The sequence below is a fragment of the Delphinapterus leucas genome, chromosome 6, assembly GCF_059928025.1.
Source record: "Delphinapterus leucas isolate spDelLeu-1000000601 "Yukka" chromosome 6, BTC_Dleu_Yukka2, whole genome shotgun sequence".
NCBI classification, from domain to species: domain Eukaryota; kingdom Metazoa; phylum Chordata; class Mammalia; order Artiodactyla; family Monodontidae; genus Delphinapterus; species Delphinapterus leucas.
The window spans coordinates 76,000,486-76,022,947 of record NC_143134.1 but is presented as its reverse complement, the minus strand read 5'-3'; the positions used below and the strand labels follow the sequence as shown (position 1 = coordinate 76,022,947).

The 22,462-nt window shown below is 38.1% G+C and overlaps 1 protein-coding gene across 1 annotated transcript in view; it reads right to left on the bottom strand.

The window, feature by feature from the left end:
• MAMDC2 (MAM domain containing 2) overlaps positions 1 to 22,462 on the bottom strand; it is a 178,493-nt gene that overhangs the window by 8,313 nt on the left and 147,718 nt on the right. The window lies entirely within an intron of this gene.

Here is a 22,462-nt window from a genome sequence, read left to right as displayed (position 1 = left end):
GAATCCTACACGCTATTAAAAGGGTGGGAGAAAGAGTCCTACCCAATTTGGTCTTATCGAATAGTGAGCACTGTGCAACCCCTTCCCCCAGCGTTTCACTCAGTAAAGTTATCACCCTGAAAAACTGGGTGATCAGAGTCATGGGGTGTGGGCTTTGTCAACCAGTCATCCCCATGACCTGCTCTAAAATATTGGGAAAATATTGTCATGTTTCTGGTGTGCTCGCCAATGACATCCTCATTACTAAAACCAGTCGTCAATTTTCAGTCCTGGTCATTCTTGTCATCAGTAGCATTGGACAGAGTAGATCACTCCTGCCTCCTAGAAGGACTTTCTTATCTTGGTCTGTGGGAAGCTGACCTCTCCCGGTTTTCCCCCACCTCACTGCTTACTCCTTTGCTAGTTCACCCTTTCTTCTCTGACTTCTTGACCCTGGAATGCTCCAAGGCCCAGTTTTTGAACTTCTCTATTCTCACTCACTCCTTTGGTGATCTCATCTTGTTTCATGGCTTTAAATGCTCTGTGTTGTCATATCTCAAATTTAAATTTCCAACCTCTTTTCTGAAATCCAGACTTGTTTATTTAAAGTGCCTAGTAGACATCTCCACATATTGTCAAGTAGACATCTCAAACTGAACATGTTCAAAACGAGGCTCCTAACAGCCTTGCCATAAAGCCTATCCTAACCTTTCTAGTTGACCAGGCCCCAAACCTGGCCATCATATGCCACTCTTCGCCTCCTCTCACTCTTCACATCCAGATGGTCAGGAATTCCTGTTGGTTCTACCTTCAAAATATGTCCAGAATCCAGTCATTTTTCTCCTCACCACCTCCATTGCTACCCCCTGGTCTGAGCCAGTATCATTTCTCAGGTGGATTAATACAACACTTCCCAACTAGTCTGCTTGCTTTTACCCTTGTTCTCTGCAATCTAATCTCAACATAGCATCCACAGTAAACCCTCTAAAAGAAAAGTTAGATTTTACCATTCCTCTGTTCAAACCCTTCCATTGGCTCAGCATTTCACTCAGAGTGAGAGCTGAATGCCTGAAAATGTTTATGGCCCCATACGATCTCCTGCTCATTCTCTTAGCTCTCTGATTCTACCACCTTTCTCCTCACTCACTCTGGGTTGTGTGGTCACACTGAGTTCTCTACTGTTCCTGGAATACAGTAGGTATACTACCACCTCAGGGCCTTTGTGTGTGCTAAACTCTGCTTAGAATGGCTTTTCTCTCATATAATCTCAGGTCTCACTCTCTCACCTCTAACTCTGCTCAGATATTACCTTTTCTATTAGGCCTATTCTGACTACACCATTTCAAATAGCAATTCCCTTCCTCTGGCACCCCTCTTTCTCTATACCCTAATTTATTATTTTCCACACCATTTAATTGCCTCTTAACATACTGTATGATTTTCCTATTTTTTATGTTTGTCTCCTTCCTCTGGAACACACAAAGGCAAAGATAGTTCCTTGTTTACTTCACTATGCCTCCAGGTCCTAGAACAGTGCCTGGAATGTAGTAGATGCTCAATAAATATTTGTTGAATGAACAAATGAATTTTTTCCACAGCTCTAAGCCACAGACCAGTTTGACCATTTCCAAAGCACATGGCTCTACCAAGGTCCCTCCAGTTGCATGAGGATCTTGGCAATGAGACATGTACTTGAATAGGATGCTCCAAGGCAAAGCTGGAACAAGTCCAAGTTTTGATAAAATTAAAGTCATATCAAAGCAAGTGTTCTCAAGCTAGTTCCACACTATCTGATGTATTTTTTAACCAAATACACATTCTTAACTTCATTATCTTCATTCTTTCACTGGCAATAAAATTGCCACACAAGAAGCACTGGGGTTTTTACACCTTTAGCAATGAGAGGAAATTTTGTTGTTCTTTTCTCTAATATTTCCTAACTTAAGCAAGACTAGATATAAACAAATACAGATACACAAAATCCTTACAGAAGGGTGTATTTAATTTAATTCCATGGAAAATAAAGTCAAAGCGTGAAATGACCACGGTTTCTCACCTACTATGCACAAAGGTATTCCATACTATCCTATACATAAGTTAGTATGGCACAGTGAACTGAAACCCTACTTTAATGCATGTTTAAATTAAAAAATATTTCCTCCAGAAATAATTCTTAGGTAAATAAGAAGAAAGTCAAAGAAAAATAACTTTGGTGCCTGGCTTTGGGGCACTCAAAAGCCTACTTGAATCCTAAGGAAAGGACCTTGGCTAAAGATGAAACACTCAATTGTGGGGCAGGGAGGGCTCCTCTGAAAGATGCTGTCACTGGGAAACTGGAAGGTAGAGACTATTGTGGGTCTAAAACATGAAGTCTTTTCAGAGTGGAAAGGAAGCAACAGATCCATCATAAGTGAGAGATGACCCAAGAAGTATCTTCCGTCTAGTGATGATGGTGCATCCCAGTGATAACGACGTGAGTCCTGGCCAAAATAGTCTGAGGTCCTGGAAGAGAGGTAAACCTCTAATCACCTCCAGGAGTATCTAACTGAATTTTTTCTTTCGTGAGTACTGTGCACTAATCATTTAGCCTCAACTGGATGAAGCATTACTGTGGTAATGCTTTCAGCTCATGCGTCTCTGGGTCTTGGGTATCTGACTGAAGCCATTACCTAAGGCTTCCAGTTCCAGAGATTGCTGTGTTTAGCACCATGAAAGATGAAATGAAAGCTCCTAAGGTGTTTGACATGTGTAATTGTGCTGCTTTTGGAAGAGAGGGGTAACATCCAGGGGAGTGTCAGTATAACTGTGCCTCTCTGGGGCACTGGCACCAGTCTGCTTTTCTTGAGTAATGCTGACCGTTCCAAAAACCCTTCAGGTTTTTTTGTTGTTTTTTTTTTAAACGGTTTCTATTTTAAGCACATATGCATATTCCATAAGGCAATACTGATTTAGACTAATCTAGATCAACATCTATACCTAAAAATAATTGTAACATATTTGTCAACTGATCAGAATTTGTCCCTTTGATGCCCAGACCAATTATTCCTCTTGATTCCAAATATGTTTTGCTTCTTGACTTGCATGTGACACTTCCTTTCCCCAGAAAAGATCACAGCTTCACAGAGAGCCAGTCTGCCTCACATGTGTTTGGAAAGCAGAGAAAAGCCCTGTGTGTTGACAAGCTTTGCCACATTCCAACTCCAAATGCTGTCTGTCTCAGCAAACAAAAGCTATGGATTGGAGCCAGGAGCCCCAGTGCTGAAACCTCAGACTGGCTTACGTGTTCCTGCATATGAAGGATTCCAGTCTGCAGAAGGGGTTATTAACTAGAGAAAACAAATCACTTTCTCTCTGTGGATCACTGTTTAACATTCAAGACGGGGGTTCCAATGGGTCTACTGGGAGATGAGGGTCCCATCTGTTCTTTGCTCAGCAGCTGTGATGTGTTGAGACACACACCATATTTGTAATTTGGAGCAGTGAAGCAGCTGTTCCTCTAGTCTAGCAGCCTCCTCTCACCAGGGCCAGGAAGGAGTGGGGGGCCGTGTGGAATGAATAGCTAGCTGCTTCATTAAGCTGAAAGAGGATTCTTAACAATCAGGGAAAAAAGATACCAATGCTTTGGGAAGAACAACTGCTAAATGCGTCTCTCTAAAATTGTTCTTTGCTATATCTTTTAAATGATTTTTAAAGCTCTGTCATAAGTGAGGAGTTATTATTTATTGGGTACAGAGTTTCAGCTTGGGAAAATGAAAAACATTTCTGGAGATGGATGGTGCTGATGGTTACCCCACAAGGTGTATGTATTTAATGCCACTGAATTACGTATGTAAAAATGCCTAAAATGGTCAATTTTATGTTATGTATATTTTACCACTTTTTTTTTAAAAGCCTGTCGTAGAAGCCTTCTCTTGTGTAAGCAGGGTCTGACAATATTAGAAACTAGTGTGATAAGTTATGAAAACATTGAGGGAGATTGGAGATTTTAATAATCTGGAGCTAATTGCCCCAACAGTTACAGCCTGGTTGGGTAGCATCATTACATGTCTGGATATTAGTACCAAAATTCTTAAAAGACAAGGACTTGAATGAGACTGCTATTAAATTTCAGCTATATAACCAACACATTAAATATATAATTTTGAATTTCTTTCGTCTGACAGCACACTTTTATAAATAAATGTCATTATTTGGTATTTTAATGTATCATTGATATTTCTGCCACACAAGAAGGGGATGTTCTTAGAAGTGCATAAGACTCCTACGTTTAGTAAGTAGCGTGTTGGAAGAGAATTTAATTGTCAGAAGTACAGAAGATGTATTGAAACACTGAACAGTACCACAAAAGAAACTGATGGTGTCTCTTTCTTTGGAAATTGTTAAAATGATGAATAGCTACTTTTCTAGGATTTGGTGGTAGGGAGAAGAGAGGGAGGACTGGATGACTTTTAATCTATTCACTGGTGGACTCAGTGAGCTAGGAAATGTTACAGTTGAAGGCATTTTCTCACTAAACTGGATAGCTCTCTGTTGCTTTATTTATTCTACTATCTTTTGGCCACAAAAATCCATGTAAACTCCAGGGCAACTAAAACAATTGTTTGAAAAGAATTCTGGGGCTTCCCTGGTGACACAGTTGTTGGGAGTCCGCCTGCCGATGCAGGGGACACGGGTTCATGCCCCGGTCCGGGAAGATCCCACATGCCGCAGAGCGGCTGGGCCCGTGAGCCATGGCCGCTGAGCCTGCACGTCCGGAGCCTGTGCTCCGCAATGCGAGAGGCCACAACAGTGAGAGGCCCACGTAATGCAAAAAAAAAAAAAAAAAAAAAGAATTCTGACAGCATGGCATCATATAAATGTTAATAAAATTTCAATAGCCAATAAAACCCTTGGAACTTTGTTAAGACTTGTCTTCATTATCTTGTAAAGAAATAGCATTAGTGTCAGGGAACTTTCTGATTCTGCCAGGATAGAGCTACTCAAGTAGATGGTGACAAGAAATGGATAGACAAATCCACCAGAGTCCATCCTAGCTCAATGCAAGTCAAGATTTATCTGTCACAAGTGCCTTTGTTATTTTATTAAATAAGGAACCGAATGGTGGAGCTAGAATTTTTTTTGTCTTTGTTGTTGTTCTAGTAGAATGACATATTCTATGAGATGACTGACTTAAACATTGAAAATGTTTCCCCAACTTTAGTCACACAAATACTACCATCATGATATATATATTTACTTATCCACATACTACCTGCACTGCTATTCATTTAATATTTTTCTTTAAATAGATTCCAGTTTTGCTACTTAAATCCATTTATTCAAATAGGAAACTGCATGTTAGCATGAAAACAGAAAACAAGCTATAAATCTGTGAAATAATGGTTTTGCTGTACTGATTGTATGTTTTTCTTTTACCTAAATATTACTATCAAAAATATTCATCCACTTACCCCTTAAATTACCCAGTGGTACTCTGGAAAACATTGGTTTAAGGTCTACCAAACCTTCTGGTTTCTACTAAGTCATTTTATTTGTAAGCATAGTCCATGATTTTCTATTTATAAAAGCACAAGTGACACAAAACACCAAGTCCAAGAAAGTATCCCAGAGATGAGCATCAGATTTTGTAAACTAGTCACTCATTATAAAAATAGTAATACCGTTCACTTCAGTGGAGCTTATATAGTATCAAGCCTTTCAGAAATATAACCTCAGTTAATCATCACAGCAGCCCTAAGAGATTAGCAGGGCATCCACTGTTATATTTATTTTACACATGAGGAAACTGAGGCTCAGAGAAGTTATGTGACCAGTTTCCAGGTTATGCAGGTAGCAAGTGGAAGAGTCAGCTCACTGTGTACCCATTGGTCTTTCCACTAGACCACATACACCATGCTACGCCCTAGAACTGGAAACTGCATCAGCAGTTAGTGAGTCAGGAACTACGGCTCCCTTGGAATTGCTATGTAGGATGATGTATTGATTCTGATAGACACAATAAACTATATCGTAGCCTTTCTGAACTTCCTTTTTTTATTTAATGAACCTATACTTACTGACCATCTAATGTAGTTGTCTGTAAAATAGCTTTGTATGCCTCTCCTCTTTCTATTTTCTCTTGTATATGTTCTTCTAAGTGTAAATTGACAGGCTTTAAGGATGGGAAGTAAAAAGGCAGAATGCAGTATATAAGTACAGGTATATCTTCTGAAAGTCCCAGAATGCATTGCATTCAAAAAAGATGCTGCTGTCACTAACACCTAACAAATACCCTCCAGTCATCAAAGAGAAAGATACTGTTGCTGGTCCAGCATTTGAGCCTGTCACTTTATTAAAGTATAGAATAAGAAATTCAGCCAATTTTGTACCCTGCCATTATTTTACTGCCTGTATTTGAAAAAAGAGACATATAAAAGATTGTTAGGACTAAAGGTAAAAATAACAAAAACTCAACAATGCAGGCAATAGAAGACCTGTTTGAATGTAATTTCATTATTGTTTAAATTGTACATCTAATCACAGGCAGGTTTGCTATTGCTCTCCCAGGATCCAAGCAGACAATAATTAAAATTACTTTGAATGAGTTTCAGTGCTTTAATATTTAAAATGTGTATGTTGTCTTAACTGATCTATAAGATCTTGTCTACCTCCAGCATCCTATAAATCTATGAACTGTTACTAAGCCAATTACATTTTCTTATTACTTCAGACCATATCCCTGTTGAAGAGAAATTCTAGTGACATTCATCTAAGCAACAGTAAGTACATTTACTATGTAAGTCACTTCTTTAAAAAAATAGGAGGTGGACTTCCCTGGTGGCGCAGTGGTTAAGAATCCGCCTGCCAATGCAGGGGACATGGGTTCGAGACCTGGTCCGGGAAGATCCCACATGCCGCGGAGCAACTAAGCCCGTGCGCCACAACTACTGAGCCTGTGCTCCAGAGCCCACAAGCCACAACTACTGAGCTTGCGTGCTGCAACTACTGAAGCCCATGCACCTAGATAGAGCCCATGCTCCGCAACAAGAGAAGCCACCGCAGTGAGAAGCCTGCACAGCACAATGAAGAGTAGCCCCCGCTCACTGCAATTAGAGAAAGCCTGCATGCGGCAACGAAGACCCAACGCAGCCAAAAATAAATAAAATAAAATGAAAAAATAAAAAATAGGAGGTAATTGTTAAGTGGTTTCTACCATAATTAAATTTAAAAGGCATTTGCAGTATTATTTTTACTATGATAGTTGTCCCCAATATTGATTACTCAAGATTGAGAGTTATAAAGGGAAAAAAGTAGAATAGTCTCTCAGACAGTTCATAGCCAAAGGCAGTATAAATGTAAATTTTAATATTCTGCTTCTACTACTCCTTGCCAAAGACAGAACATCGTGCAATAACATAATATCAGATACAGCAAGACCTTGGGTAGAACAGCCAGGAAATATCAACAAAAGAATACAGTTGAAAGAGGCCAAAGACACATAGAGCTCATTCAAAAACATTATGATGGGTTGGTTTGTAGTGCAGAAGAAAACAGCAAATGCCTTCAAATTTTGAGTATAACAATCACGCTCTTAAATATATGATGCTAAAAAATGAAATACCAGGGACATCCCCTTGTGGATATGTTGAGTAACTTGTAGCTGACCTACACTTCTGAGAAAAATTATTTTAAAAATGGATAAATTTTTTTTAGAAAACATCTGTTTTGAAGTTGTCAGAGAGCTTCCCAAGCAGCAAGAACTTGAGGGGCCAAGATCCCTGAGACAAGGGAAGGTCAGTGAAGTGAACTCAACATTCTTCAAGCTGCTTTCCCCACTGGGGCATTTGCCTATTCAGTTTAGAAGTTAAGCAGAGGGCAGCTAAGAGGCAGAGAAACCAACAGTTCTCACTGTGGGATGATAAAAACTGGAGTTCAGGGCTGCAAAAGCAGCTGGGGCTTGAGGATCAAGTTTTGTGAGAAATGATACACACAGCAGAGTGAGCAATCTTCCCTTGAGGCATGTGCCAAATTATTTTATTTATTTATTTCTTATACAGCACGTTCTTATTAGTTATCTACTTTATACATTTTAGTGTATACATGTCAATCCCAATCTCCCAATTCATCCCCACCCCCCTGCCACTTTCTCCCCTTGGTGTCCATACGTTTGTTCTCTACATCTGTGTCTCTATTTCTGCCCTGAAAACCAGTTAATCTGTACCATTTTTTCAGGTTCCACATACATGTGTTAATATACAATATTTGCTTTTCTCTTTCTGACTTACTTCACTCTGCATGACAGTCTCTAGGTTCATCCACGTCTCTACAAATGACCCAGTTTTGTCCCTTTTTATGGTTGAGTAATATTCCATTGTATATATGTACCACATCTTCTTTATCCATTCATCTGTTGATGGGAATTTAGTTGCTTCCATGACCTGGCTATTGTAAATAGTGCTGCAATGAACATTGGGGTGCATGTGTCTTTTTGAATTATGGTTTTCTCTGGGTATATGCCCACTGGTGGGATTGCTGGATCATATGGTAATTCTATTTGTAGTTTTCTAAGGAACCTCCATACTGTTCTCCATAGTGGCTGTATCGATTTACATTCCCACCAACAGTGCAAGAGGGTTCCCTTTTCTCCACACCCTCTCCAGCATTTATTGTTTGTAGATTTTCTGATGATGGCCATTCTGACCAGTGTGAGGTGATACCTCATTGGAGTTTTGATTTGCATTTATCTAATAATTAGTGATGTTGAGCAGTCTTTCATGTGCCTCTTGGCCGTCTGTATGTCTTCTTTGGACAGATGTCTATTTAGGTCTTCTGCCCATTTTTGGATTGGGTTGTTTGTTTTTTTAATATTGAGCTGCATGAACTGTTTATATATTTGGGAGATTAATCCTTTGTCTGTTGATTCATTTGCAAATATTTTCTCCCATTCTGAGGGTTGTCTTTCCATTTTGTTTATAGTTTTCTTTGCTGTACAAAAGCTTTTAAGTTTCATTAGGTCCCATTTGTTTATTTTTGTTTGTTTATCCATTACTCTAGGAGGTGGGTCAAAAGATATCTTGCTGTGGTTTATGTCAAAGTCTTCCTAGGTTTTCCTCTAAGAGTTTTATAGTGTCCGGTCTTACATTTAGGTCTTTAATCCATTTGGAGTTCATTTTTGTGTATGGTATTAGGGAGTGTTCTAATTTCATTCTTTTATATGTAGCTGTCCAATTTTCCCAGCACCACTTATTGAAGAGACTGTCTTTTCTCCATTGTATATCCTTGCCTCCTTTGTCACAGATTAGTTGACCATAGGTGTGTGGGTTTATCTCTGGGCTTTCTATCCTGTTCTATTGATCTATATTTCTGTTTTTGTGCCAGTACCATATTGTCTTGATTACTGTAGCTTTGTAGTATAAACTGAAGTCAGGGAGTCTGATTCCTCCGGCTCCATTTTTTTCCCACAAGACTGCTTTGGCTATTCAGGGTCTTTTTTGTCTCCATACAAATTTTAAGATTTTTTGTTCTAGTTATGTAAAAAATGCCACTGGTAATTTGATAGAGATTGCATTGAATCTGTAGTCCAAAAAATGCTTTGGGTAGTATAGTCATTTTCACAATATTGATTCTTCCAATCCAAAAACATGGTATACCTCTCCATCTGTTTGTGTCTTCTTTGATTTCTTTCATCAGTGTCTTATAGTTTTCTGAGTATAGGTCTTTTACCTCCTTAGGTAGGTTTATTCCTAGGTATTTTATTCTTTTTGTTGCAATGGTGAATGGGATTGTTTCCTTAATTTCTCTTTCTGATCTTTCGTTGTTACTGTATAGGAATGAGAGAGATTTCTGTGCATTAAATTTGTATCCTGCAACTTTACCAAATTCATTGATCAGCTCTAGTAGTTTTCTGGTGGCATCTTTAGGATTCTCTATGTATAGTATCATGTCATCTGCAAACAGTGACAGTTTTACTTCTTCTTTTCCAATTTGGATTCCTTTTATTTCTTTTTCTTCTCGATTGCCATGGCTAGGACTTCCAAAACTATGTTGAATAAGAGTGGCGAGAGTGGACATCCTTTTCTTGTGCCTGATCTTAGAGGAAACGCTTTCAGTTTTTCACCATTGAGAATGATGTTTGCTTTGGGCTTGTTGTATATGGCCTTTATTAAGTTGAGGTAGTTTCCCTTGATGCCCACTTTCTGGAGAGTTTTTATCATAAATCAGTGTTGAATATTGTCAAAATCTTTTTCTGCATCTATTGAGATGATCATATGGTTTTATTACTTAATTTGTTAATATGGTGTATCACATTGATTGATTTGCGTATATTGAAGAATCCTTGCATCCCTGGGATAAATCCCACTTGATGATGGTGTATGATCCCTTTAATGTGTTGTTGGATTCTGTTTGCTAGTATTTTGTTGAGGATTTTTGCACCTATATTCATCAGTGATATTAGTCTGTAATATCCTTGTATCTCTATCTGGTTTTGGTATCAGGGTGATGGTGGCCTCGTAGAAAGAGTTTGGGAGTGTTCCTTCCTCTACAATTTTTTGGAAGGGTTTGAGAAGGGTGGGTGTTAGCTCTTCTCTAAATGTTTGATAGAATTCACCTGTGAAGCCATCTGGTCCTGGACTTTTGTTTGTTGGAAGATTTTTAATCACAGTTTCAATTTCATTACTTGTGATTGGTCTGTTCCTATTTTCTATTTCTTCCTGGTTCAGTCTTCCAGATACCTTGGAAAAGGTATTTCTTCCTTATACCTTTCTAAGAATTTGTCCATTTCTTCCAGGTTGTCCATTTTATTGGCAAAGAGTTGCCTGTAGTAATCTCTCACGATGCTTTGTATTTCTGCAGTGTCCATTTTAACTTCTCCTTTTTCATTTCTAATTTTATTGATTTAAGTCCTCTCCCTCTTTTTCTTGATGAGTCTGGCTAAGGTTTATCAATTTTGTTTATCTTCTCAAAGAACCAGCTTTTAGTTTTATTGATATTTGCTATTGTTTTCTTTGTTTCTATTTCATTTATTTCTGCTCTGATGTTTATGATTTCTTTCCTTCTACTAACTTTGGGTTTTGTTTGTACTTCTTTCTGTAGTTCTTTTAGGTGTAAGGTTAGATTGTTTATTTGAGATTTTTCTTGTTTCTTGAGGTAGGATTGTATTGCTATAAACTTCCCTCTTAGAACTGCTTTTGCTGCATCCCATAGGTTTTGGATCATCATGTTTTCATTGTCATTTGTTTCTACGTACTTTTTGATTTCCTCTTTGATTTCTTCAGTGATCTCTTGGTTATTTAGTAACGTATTGTTTAGCCTCCATATCTTTGTGTTTTTTACGTTTTTTTCCCCTGTAATTGATTTCTAATCTCATAGCGTTGTGGTTGGAAAAGATGCTTGATATGATTTCAATTTTCTTAAATTTATCAAGGCTTGATTTGTGACCCAAGATATGATCTATCCTGGAGAATGTTCCATGTGCACTTGAGAAGAAAGTGTAATCTGCTGTTTTTGGATGGAATGTCCTATAAATATCAATTATCTATATCTGGTCTTTTGTGTCATTTAAAGCTTGTGTTTCCTTATTAATTTTCTGTCTGGATGATCTGCCCCTTGGTGTAAGTGAGGTGTTAAAGTTCCTATTATTGTGTTACTGTCAATTTCCTCTTTCATAGCTGTTAGCATTCGCCTTATTTATTGAGTTGTTCCTATGTTGAGAGCATACATATTTATAAATTGTTATATCTTTATTCTTGGATTGATCCCTTGATCATTATGTAGTATCCTTCCTTGTCTCTGGTAACATTCTTTATTTTAAAGTCTATTTTGTCTGATATGAGTCTTGCTACTTCAGCTTTCTTTTGATTTTCATTTGCATGGAATATTTTTTTCCATCCCCTCACTTTCAGTCTGTATGTGTCCCTAGGTCTGAAGTGGGTCTCCTGTAGACAGCATATATATGGGTCTCATCTTTGTATCCATTCAGCAAGCCTGTGTCTTTTGGTTGGAGCATTTAATCCATCCACATTTAAGGTAATTATCGATATGTATTTTCCTATTACCATTTTCTTAATTGTTATGTGTTTCTTTTTGTAGGTCCTTTTTTTCCTCTTGTGTTTCCTACTTAGAGAAGTTCTGTTAGTATTTGTTGTAGAGCTGGTTTGGTGGTGCTGAATTTTCTTAGCTTTTGCTTGTCTGTAAAGCTTTTGATTTCTCCCTTGAATCTGAATGAGATTCTTGCCAGGTAGAGTAATCTTGGTTGTAGGTTCTTCCCTTTCATCACTTTAAATATATCGTCCCACTCTCTTCTGGCTTGTAGAGTTTCTGCTGAGAAATCAGCTGTTAACCTTACGGGAGTTCCTGTGTATGTTATTTGTCATTTTTCCCTTGTTGCTTTCAATAATTTTTCTTTGTCTTTAATTTTTGTCAATTTGCTTACTATGTGTCTCAGTGTGTTTCTCCTTGGGTTTATACTGCCTGGGACTCTCTGTGCTTCTTGGACTTGGTGGCTATTTCCTTTCCATGTTAGGGAAGTTTTCGATTATAATCTCTTCAAATATTTTCTCGGGTCCTTTCTCTCTCCTCCTTCTGGGATCCCTATAATGCAAATGTTGTTGCGTTTAATGTTGTTCCAGAGGTCTCTTAGGCTGTCTTCATTTCTTTTCATTCTTTTTTCTTTATTCTGTTCAGTGGCAGTGAATTCCATCATTCTGTCTTCCAGGTCACTTATCCATTCTTCTGCCTCAATTATTCTGCTACTGATTCCTTCTAGTGTTTTTTTCATTTCAGTTATTGTACTGTTCATCTCTGTATTTTTTGTTCTTTAATTCTTCTAGGTCTTTGTTAAACATTTCTTGCATCTTCTCGTTCTTGCCTCCATTCTTTTTCTGAGGTCCCGGATCATCTTCACTATCATTATTCTGAATTCTTTTTCTGGAAGGTTGCCAATCTCCACTTCATTTAGTTGTTTTTCTGGGATTTTATCTTGTTCCTTCATCTCGTGCATAGTCCTCTGCCTTTTCATTTTGTCTATCTTTCTGTGAATGTGGTTTTTGTTCCACAGGCTGCAGAAGTGTAGTTCTTCTTGCTTCTGCTTTCTGCCCTCTGGTGGATGAGGCTATCTAAGAGGCTTGTGCAAGCTTCCTGATGGAAGGGACTGGTGGTGGGTAGAGCTGGGTGTTGCTCCAGTGGGCAGAACTCAGTAAAACTTTAATCCGCTTGTCTGATGATGGGTGGGGCTGGGTTCCCTTCCTGTTGGTTGTTTGGCCTGAGGCAACCCAGCACTGGAGCCTACCCGGCTCTTTGGTGGGGCTAATGGCAGACTCTGGGAGGGCTCCTGCCAAGGAGTACTTCCCAGAACTTCTGCTGCCAGTGTCGTTGTCCCCGTGGTGAGCCACAGCTGCCTCCCACCTCTGCAGGAGGCCCTCTAACACTAGCAGGTAGGTGTGGTTCAGTCTCCTATGGGTTCACTGCTCCTTCCCTTGGGTCCTGATGCGAACACTACTTTGTGCATGCCCTCCAAGAGTGGAGTCTCTGTTTTTCCCAGTCCTGCCAAATTCCTGCAATCAAATCCCTCTAGCCTTCAAAGTCTGATTCTCTAGGAATTCCTCCTCCCGTTGCTGGTCCCCCAGGTTGGGATGCCTGACAGTGGGGCTCAGAACCTTCACTCCAGTGGGTGGACTTCTGTGGTATAAGTATTCTCCAGTTTGTGAATCACCCCCCCCAGTGGTTATGGGATTTGATTTCATTGTGATTGCACCCCTCCTACCGTCTCATTGCTGCTTCTCCTTTGTCTTTGGATGTGGGGTATCTTTTTTGGTGAGTTCCAGTGTCTCCCTGACAATGATTGTTCAGCAGTTGGTTGTGATTCCGGTGCTCTCACAAGTGGGAGTCTCTCATCCGCCAGGATGGAATATCTTCTGGACTCTGCTGTGTACCTTCCACTCTCTCCTCTTCAGGAATAGAACAGCCAGTAGTCCTCCCTCCAAGGAAATGGCGAGCTAAGTCGTGACTATGAAACAAAGTCTTTTTTACTCCATTGGAAACGCTGTTTAAAATTTCATTTTGAGGTTTTACATTTCCTTACTGGCCTCAACAACAGAGGATAGATTGAAAAGATAAGGCAAAACATTGAAAGTTATCCACATTTAGCAAAGCAATACCCTTCCTCTCCTCTGCCTTCCCAAGACTAAGACTACCCAAATTCTTTTTTTCCTTTTTTTAAAATTGAGATACAATTGTCAATAAACATTATATCAGTTTCAGGTGTACAACATAATGATCCGATATTTGTATATATTTAAAAATGATCACTCCAGCAAGTCTAGTTAACATCCATCACCACACACAGTTACAAATTGTGTATGTGTGTTTTGTGATGAGGACTTTTAAGACCTATTCTCTTAACAACTTTCAAACATGCAATACAGTGTTACTAACTATAGTCACCATACTGTACATTACATACCCATGACTTTATTTTATAGCTGAAAGTTGATACCTTTTGACCACTTCACCCATTTCACCCACTCTCCACACCCTACCTCTGGCAAACATCAATCTATCTATATATCTATGAATTTGGTGTTTTGTTTTGTTTTTAGATTCCACATATAAGTGAGCACATATGGCATTTGTCTCTCTTTCTCTAACTTATTTCACTTTGCAAAATGCAATCAAGGTCTACCCATGTTGTTGCAAATGGCAAGATTTCATTCTTTTTTATTCCTGAACAGCATTCCAGTGCCATATCTATATATCTATATACTATATAGATAAATATTCACACATACATACATACATACAGAAAACTGTCATTACTTGACCTGCTTGGCAAGTTTCATTCCCACACCTTGTCTTTATTTAACCTGACTGAGGTAAACCTTATTCTGTATGAACAGCCTTATCTCACGGGCATTTGCCAAGAACAATCAAACAATTGTTTAACATTGCAATTGCCTAAGGTGCTATTAATAATGGAAGCTAACAAAAGGCTGACCAAAAAATTTTCAGGAAAAAATTAGGGAATGATATGTCTGTGGGGGGCTTTGCAAAACTCCAAAATATTCTTGTCAATCTAGAAAATGATGCACATGTGCAGAGATATACACATACCCAGGAGAGAACTGAGAAGGTCCTAACCTGGCTGACTTTGAGTCTCTGAACAAGAAAAAAGTGAAGGCTAGCAGAGATGTAAATTGTCTACTTGAGCATTGAAACCATGCCCCAATACAAACACAGAGCACCTTTGCAAGGGCTGGGAGATGTATTGGTTCAAGTCATTTAAGAAAAATCTCTCTTCAGTCGTTAGTTGATGGTTAAGCTGAGCATATTTTTCAGTGGCCACACACAACAAAGAATACAGACTCTATATAATTAGTTCAGGAAAGTCACTAAACAAACAAGTAGCAGGAACAACAGCAATAACAACAACAACAACAAAATGTTGGGAGGAGGGGAAGCTGTCACATTGTAGTATTAAAAATAAGCAGTTTTTAACAAAAATTATGAGACACACAAAGGAACAGGAAACTGTGGCTCATACACAAGATAAAAAGCTGTCAATAGAAACTGTCTCTAAGGAAGCCTATAATTGAATTTACTAGACAAAGACTTTAAGTCAGCTATTATACATATGTGCAAGGAATTAAAAGAAACTCTGCCTGAAGAATTAAAAGGAAGTATGGGAGTGATGTCTCACCAAATAGAGAGTATCATTAAAAAGAGAATTTACAAAAAACCAACTAGGAATTATGGGTTTGAAAAGCACAATAACTGAAATGAAACATTCACAAGAGAGGCTCAGCAACAGACTGGAACTAGCAGATGAAAGAAGCAGTAAACTCAAAGACAGGTAAACTGAGATTATCCAATCTGATGAACAAAGGAAAAGGAATGAAGAAAAATGAACAGAGCTTCAGAGGTTGGTGGGACAGCATCAAGTGTATTACCATATGCACAATGGGAGTCTCAGAAGGAAGGAAAGAGAGGAAGGGGCAAAAAGAACATTTTAAAAATATACTGGCCAAAAATATTCCAAACCTGATGAAAAATATTAATCTACACACCCAAGAAGGTCAAACAACTTTAAGTGGATAAACTCAAGGAGACATACACCTAGAAAAATCACAGTTAACTGCTGAAAGACAAAGACAAAGAAAACTTTGAAAGCAAGAGAAAAGTGACTCAAGTAACTCATCATGTACAAGTGATCCTCAATAAGATTAACATCTGACTCCTCCTCAGAAAACATGAGACCAGAAAGCAGTGAGATGACATAATTCAAAAGTGTTGAAAGAAAACCAAGAATTCTATATCAAGAAAAAGTATCCTTTAAAAGCAAAGGAGAATTTAAGACATTCCCAGACAAATACTGAATTCATCACTAGCTACTAAAGGGAATCCTTCAAGCTGAAATGAAAGGACACTAGACAATAACTCAATCCACATGAAGAAAGAAAGAGCACTGATAAAGGTAACTATATAGGTATATATAAAAGACAGAATAAATGTATTTTTGTTTCTCTTTTTAAAATATCTGATTTAAAAGACAACTGCATAAGGCAATAACTTAAAAATCATGTCTATGGGCTTATAATGTAAAAGATATCATGTACATGACAATCATAGTACAAAGGAAGGAGGAGGTTTTGTATACCATGAAAAAATTAAGTCAATATTAAATATAAACTAGATTGTCTTAAGATGTTAATGTTAATCTTTAGGGCAAACTAAGAAAATAACTTTTAAAATATATAGTAAAACAAACAATAAGGAGATTAAAATGTTATCTTAGAAAATATCTATTAAACACAAAAGAAGGCAGTAATAGAGGAATAAAGGAACAAAAAACCCCCTGTAATACATACAATACAGAAAACAAATAGAAAAAAGGCAGACATAAATTACTCATTAGTAATCACATTAAATGTAAATGTACTAAACACTCTAATCAAAAAGTAGAGACGGGTAAAATGGATTTCAAAAGATTCACTTATATGCTATCTTCAAGAGACACACATTAGATTCAAAGATACAAATAAGGGGCTTCCCTGGTGGCGCAGTGGTTGAGAGTCCGCCTGCCGATGCAGGGGACACAGGTTCATGCCCTGGTCCGGGAAGATCCCACATGCCGCGGAGCAGCTGGGCTCGTGAGCCGTGGCCGCTGAGCCTGTGCGTCCAGAGCCTGTGCTCCACAACGGGAGAGGCCACAACAGTGAGAGGCCCATGTACCACAAAAAAAAAAAAGACACAAATAAGTTGAAAGTGAAAGGTTGGAAAAAGATATGTCACTCACAGTACCTAAAATAGAAATGGAGTGGCTATAGTAATATTTGACAAAACAGACATTAAACAATGAGATACCACCTCATATCCATTAAGATGGGTATAATCAAAACCAGAAACCAACAAGTATGATAAGTATATGGAGAAATATGTGTGAAGGAGAAACCTTCACACACTGCTTGTGGAAATGTAAAATTGTGCAGTCACTTTGCAAAATAGTCTGGCAATTCCTCAATGTTTAAATATAAAGTTACCATATGACCCAACACAACCAAAATAAATGAAAACTTATATTCACACAAAATCCTGTACGCAGATACCGTAGCATCATTATTCATAATAGCCAAAAAGTAGAAATAAACAAAATGTTCATCAGCTAAATAATGGATAAACAAAATGTGGTATTTCCATGCATTGGAATATAATCACAATAAAACCAAAGTGCTGATTCATGCTACTAGGATGAACCCTGAAGACATTATGCTAAGTGAAAGGAGCCAATCAAAAACTACATGTTGTATAATTGCATTTATATTAAAGATCCAGAATAGGCAAATACATAGGGACAGAAAGTAGATTAGTAATTATCTAGGGATGGGGGTGGCAAGAGTTGGGGAGGGAATGGGAGTGAGTGCTAATGTATACAAGGTTCCTTTCTGAGGTGATAATGATGTTCTGGAATTAGATAGTGGTGATTGCACAACTTTGTGAATATGCTAAGCACCACAGAATTGTATACTTTAAAAGAGTGAATTGTATAGTGTTTGTATTCTATCTTAATAAAGCTAATAGTAAAAAAAATGGAAATTTTGTAACTGAAAAATAGAATTACTAAAATTAAGTAATCAATCATTGAATTTAATAGCATACTGGACATAGCAAAAAAGACTTGCAAACTAAAAAAAAAATAGGTCAATAGAAAATGTCCAAACTGAAGAACGGAGAACAAAAAGAAAGAAAATCTTTGTAAAAGAGCATAAAGGATATATAATACATGGTGAGATCTTTTAATGTACATGTAATTGGAATCTCAGGAAGAGAGGAGATAAAGTGGGGCAGAAGCAATATTTGACAAGATAAAGGTCAAGCATTTTTGAAAACTCAACCTAAAGATTAAGGAAGTTTAATGAACCCCAAACAGAATAACTACAAAGAAGACTACACACATGCAAATCATTTTAAAATGCTGGAAACAAAACATGAGGAGAAAATATTAAAAGCATCCACAGAATAAAAGTACCCTTTCAAAGGAACAACTATATGACTGAAAACTGACTCAATAGAAATGATGGAAGCCAGAAGACAACTGAACGACATCTTTAAAGGTCTGATTAAAAAAGTGATTGTCAACTTAGAATTCTATTCTCAGCAAAAACATCCTTCAAATGTAAAGGAAAAATAAAGACATTCTCAGACAAACAAAAACTGAGAGAATTCATTAGCAGTGGACTTACACACACACACACACACACACAGGCACACACAACCCCAAACCCAAACAAAACACTAGATGCAGAAGAAAATACTTCTGGCAGAAGAGAAATATTTCCTAAAAAAAAAAAAAAATTCAAGAGAGAAACATGGAAATGCAGGAAGGAATGAATACTAATGGAATGGAGAAATATGTGAATAAATATAGAAGCAACCAAACCAGTCATATCTTTTGGGGTTTAAAAAATACAGTTTCTATATGCCTAATAACATAGGTTCAAAATATATACAAGCAAGAATTCTTGATAGAACTGAAAGAAGAAATAAATTCACAATCATAATAGGAAACTAATACACTTCTCAACTGAACAGATAAAAATCAGTAAACATATAGAAAATAGGAACAGGATTACAAGCTTGATTCAGTCAACATATACAGACCACTTCATACAACAACAAAATATACATTATTTTCTAACACACATAGAAAATTTACCTAATTGACTCTTTTTTTGGCATTTCAACAAATTGCAAAGGATTGAAATCATTAAGGGTATGTTCTCTGAGCATAGTCGGATTATCTAGAAACAAGTTAAAAACAGTAACTAGAAAATTCCCAAATATTTAGAAATTAAGCAATACACTTATAAATAACCTATGCATAAAAGAAGAAAGCAAAATGGAAATGAGAAAATACTTTGAATGAGAGGGAAAACACAACTTATTAAAACATGTGGGTTACAGCTAAAACTGCATTTAGAGGGAAATTTGCAGCACTTTTCTATGTACATGTTATACTTCAGTAAGTATTTTACTTTAAAAAAATGAAGAGCAATGTACTTTTCTAGCAGTATCTAGGAGATCCCTGGCTGCGTATCTAGGGGTCCTGGATTACAACCCAAGTTCTAAACTAATACTGAGTAGTTGTCAAAGTAAGGCTAAAGGAAAAGCATCTCAGTGTAGGAAAAGAGTGCAGAACTGGGTGTCATGATCGTCTGGTTCCAGTCCTAGACCCCCCTTTAACTATGTCAGTTTGTTGAATCAAATAACCTCAGTTAGGAGGTAAAACCTGGGAGCATCTGAGCTAAACTTGGTTGCAGATACTTATCTAGGTATCACAATAATTTAAAAACTTGATTTTGAGTACCTTTAGATGATGCACATACATCAGCAAACCACAGTCCCCACCGCACTCTGTTACATAACAGCCCTCCTGCTAAAGACATGGTTGCCTAACACATGACTGCATCTGAATTTGCAACCTCCGGGCCATGTGTTTTCTAAGGTGCTTTCTGGTTTTAATGTTCTCTGTTTCCATGACTTGCACTCAAAACTATGTCCAAAATCTGGATATACTTCTACTAAATGTTATTCATTGTTTATCTGAAATTCACATTTAACTGGGTGTCACGTACTTTTACTTGCTAAATTTAGCACTTCTACCATCAATGCAAGTGACTTTACAAGATTCCACAATAATAACCCGTTCAGGAGGGACCATTTTGAAGGTTGATATAGTCTATGGTAGATTGTTTGCAAAAATAGCCATAATTATTCCTTCCCTATATCCAGTAGCTCCTCCCATCACTCTTTGAATCTGACCTAGCAGAACAAGTTATCCCAGTTGAGGCCCCCCTAAACTAGCCAGCTCCTCACTAACTTGGCAGATGGCTTCAGATGCATGAACGAGCCCAACAAAGAACTGAACTGCCCAGCTCAGCCCAGATCAAATTGCCACCTTGCAGAATAGTGAGTGAAATAAGTGGTTATTATCTTAAGCCACTAAGCTTTGGGGTGTTTGCTATACACTAAAAGCTACCTGATATAGAACCAATTCTAATCCTAATAAAGGAGTTAGATGTGATAATCCTTTTTCTTATAATGTTTTTGACACCTGGCCTCTGATTTATGAAGCTGATACTCTTTCATATTGTACAACATTCAACAAAAGTCATTCATTCATGGTATTGGCCTGTTTCTTTTCAAGCTGATCTGAATATAAATGCCCAAGACCTCACCTTACGTATCACCTGAGATAAAGGCGGAATCAAGAGAACTGTGAGTCCTGCCTCTCATCCCCACTTTGCCTCTGACTACACTCATCTTTATGAGAGAGCCACTAGAAAAGGGTTTCAAGCCTTTTCTGAGACGGAACTGCTTCTCATTTTCCCAGACCTTTGTGATGACTTAGATGTTGAGGATAGTGTTAGATGTAAAGCCCCTAAGCAGGATGGCTAAGAAAGTGGTGCCTACTATGATGTCTACTGGGAAAACTATCAAGTAAATCTTCATCATTTTGCTTTAGGACCACTAAAATGGTCCATTTAAAGCCTTTCAATGAATGCTTTTTCTACAAAGAGTGAATATGCAAATTCCTTAGCATGTAGATGAGGCTCTTGGTGATCTGGTTCTCATCTGACTGTCCACTGTCATCTCCCACCACTTTCCTAGATGTGCCCATATGAGATGCTTCTGTTCACTACTACAGATTTTCTGTCTCACTGGTCTCTTATTCTAGTCACTATTACTACAACTAATTCTACACAGTCTTTAAACAGTTTCACTCAGATGCACCTGATAGATGCCTTGTCTTGGGCCCATGCCAACTGCCTGTTACTTCCTGTATTTGATACCAAGTTTTGTGCAGTCATTTTGGGCTTGGCCCTCGGCAGAATCACTCAGCACCCATGCAAATGTAACCTAGAAATAAGGGAAGAGAGAGTAGCCAATGCTGAATGGACAGTTATCCCTGGCCAGTGCAGGAAGGGAACCTGTGGACAAATGCTTCTCCCTTTCTTCCCCTGGGTGATGGCTCTGAGACATACTTCAACATGGTTTCTCAGCTGTTCCCCCCAGATCAAGCAGCCAGATGGTCATAGCAGTGGCCAAGTCAGGGATGCATCCTCGTATCAGCTCTCCCTCTTTCCCTGCTTTGATGCCTTTGCCCCACACTCGTACTCTTTGGGATCACATCTCCGAACGTATTACCTGCATACAAGCCTATATCTCAGACTTCACTATCTTGGGAATTCTGGCTGACAGTATCCTACATGGCAGCCAGGTAGAATCACTTGCAGTTCCCTGAAGCTGCCATACTGCTTAATGGCTCCATGCTTTGCACCTGTCATTCCCTCATCCTGAAATGCTTCCCTACTCCCTGATGTTCTTCTTGATGAATTCCCACTCATTCTTTAAGATGCTCCCAAGGAGAGCTAACTGTTCCTCTCTGCGTGGTTCCATCATCTCTAGAATTTAACTGTTATTACCTTACTTTATTGTAATTCCGCGGCAATTATAGTTCTGCAGCCTAATCCATAGTGGGTCCTCAGAAAATATGGAATAAATCAAGATCGTAGAGACCCTACACTAAATAACATTTATGGTTTCCCCCAGTCCTAAGATGTTTCATCTTACATTATGCACATGTAGCTTATGACACTGGTGGTTTTAACAAATAAACAATTGTTTTAAAAGGGCCTTTAATTGCTTATGTTTTAATTTTTGAATGGGTGATCCTTGTCATACTGTGATCTGAGAGACAATATATCAGCCCACATTAGGCCACTAGAGGCCAGGAAAAGGGGAAGCCACCCTTTGAAGGTTTAGGATACACAGTGGGTGTGTGAGCTGCAGTCCTGGAGTTAAACTGACAATATTTGTTCACTGACACTAGAAACAGGTCAGAAAAAATTTAGATACTTTCTGCTGGATACATTTCAGTGGATGTCTAAAACTACCATCAGTTTGAATATATCCTTTCTAAGAGCAGACACCCCTCTTTGGTGCGAAGGGT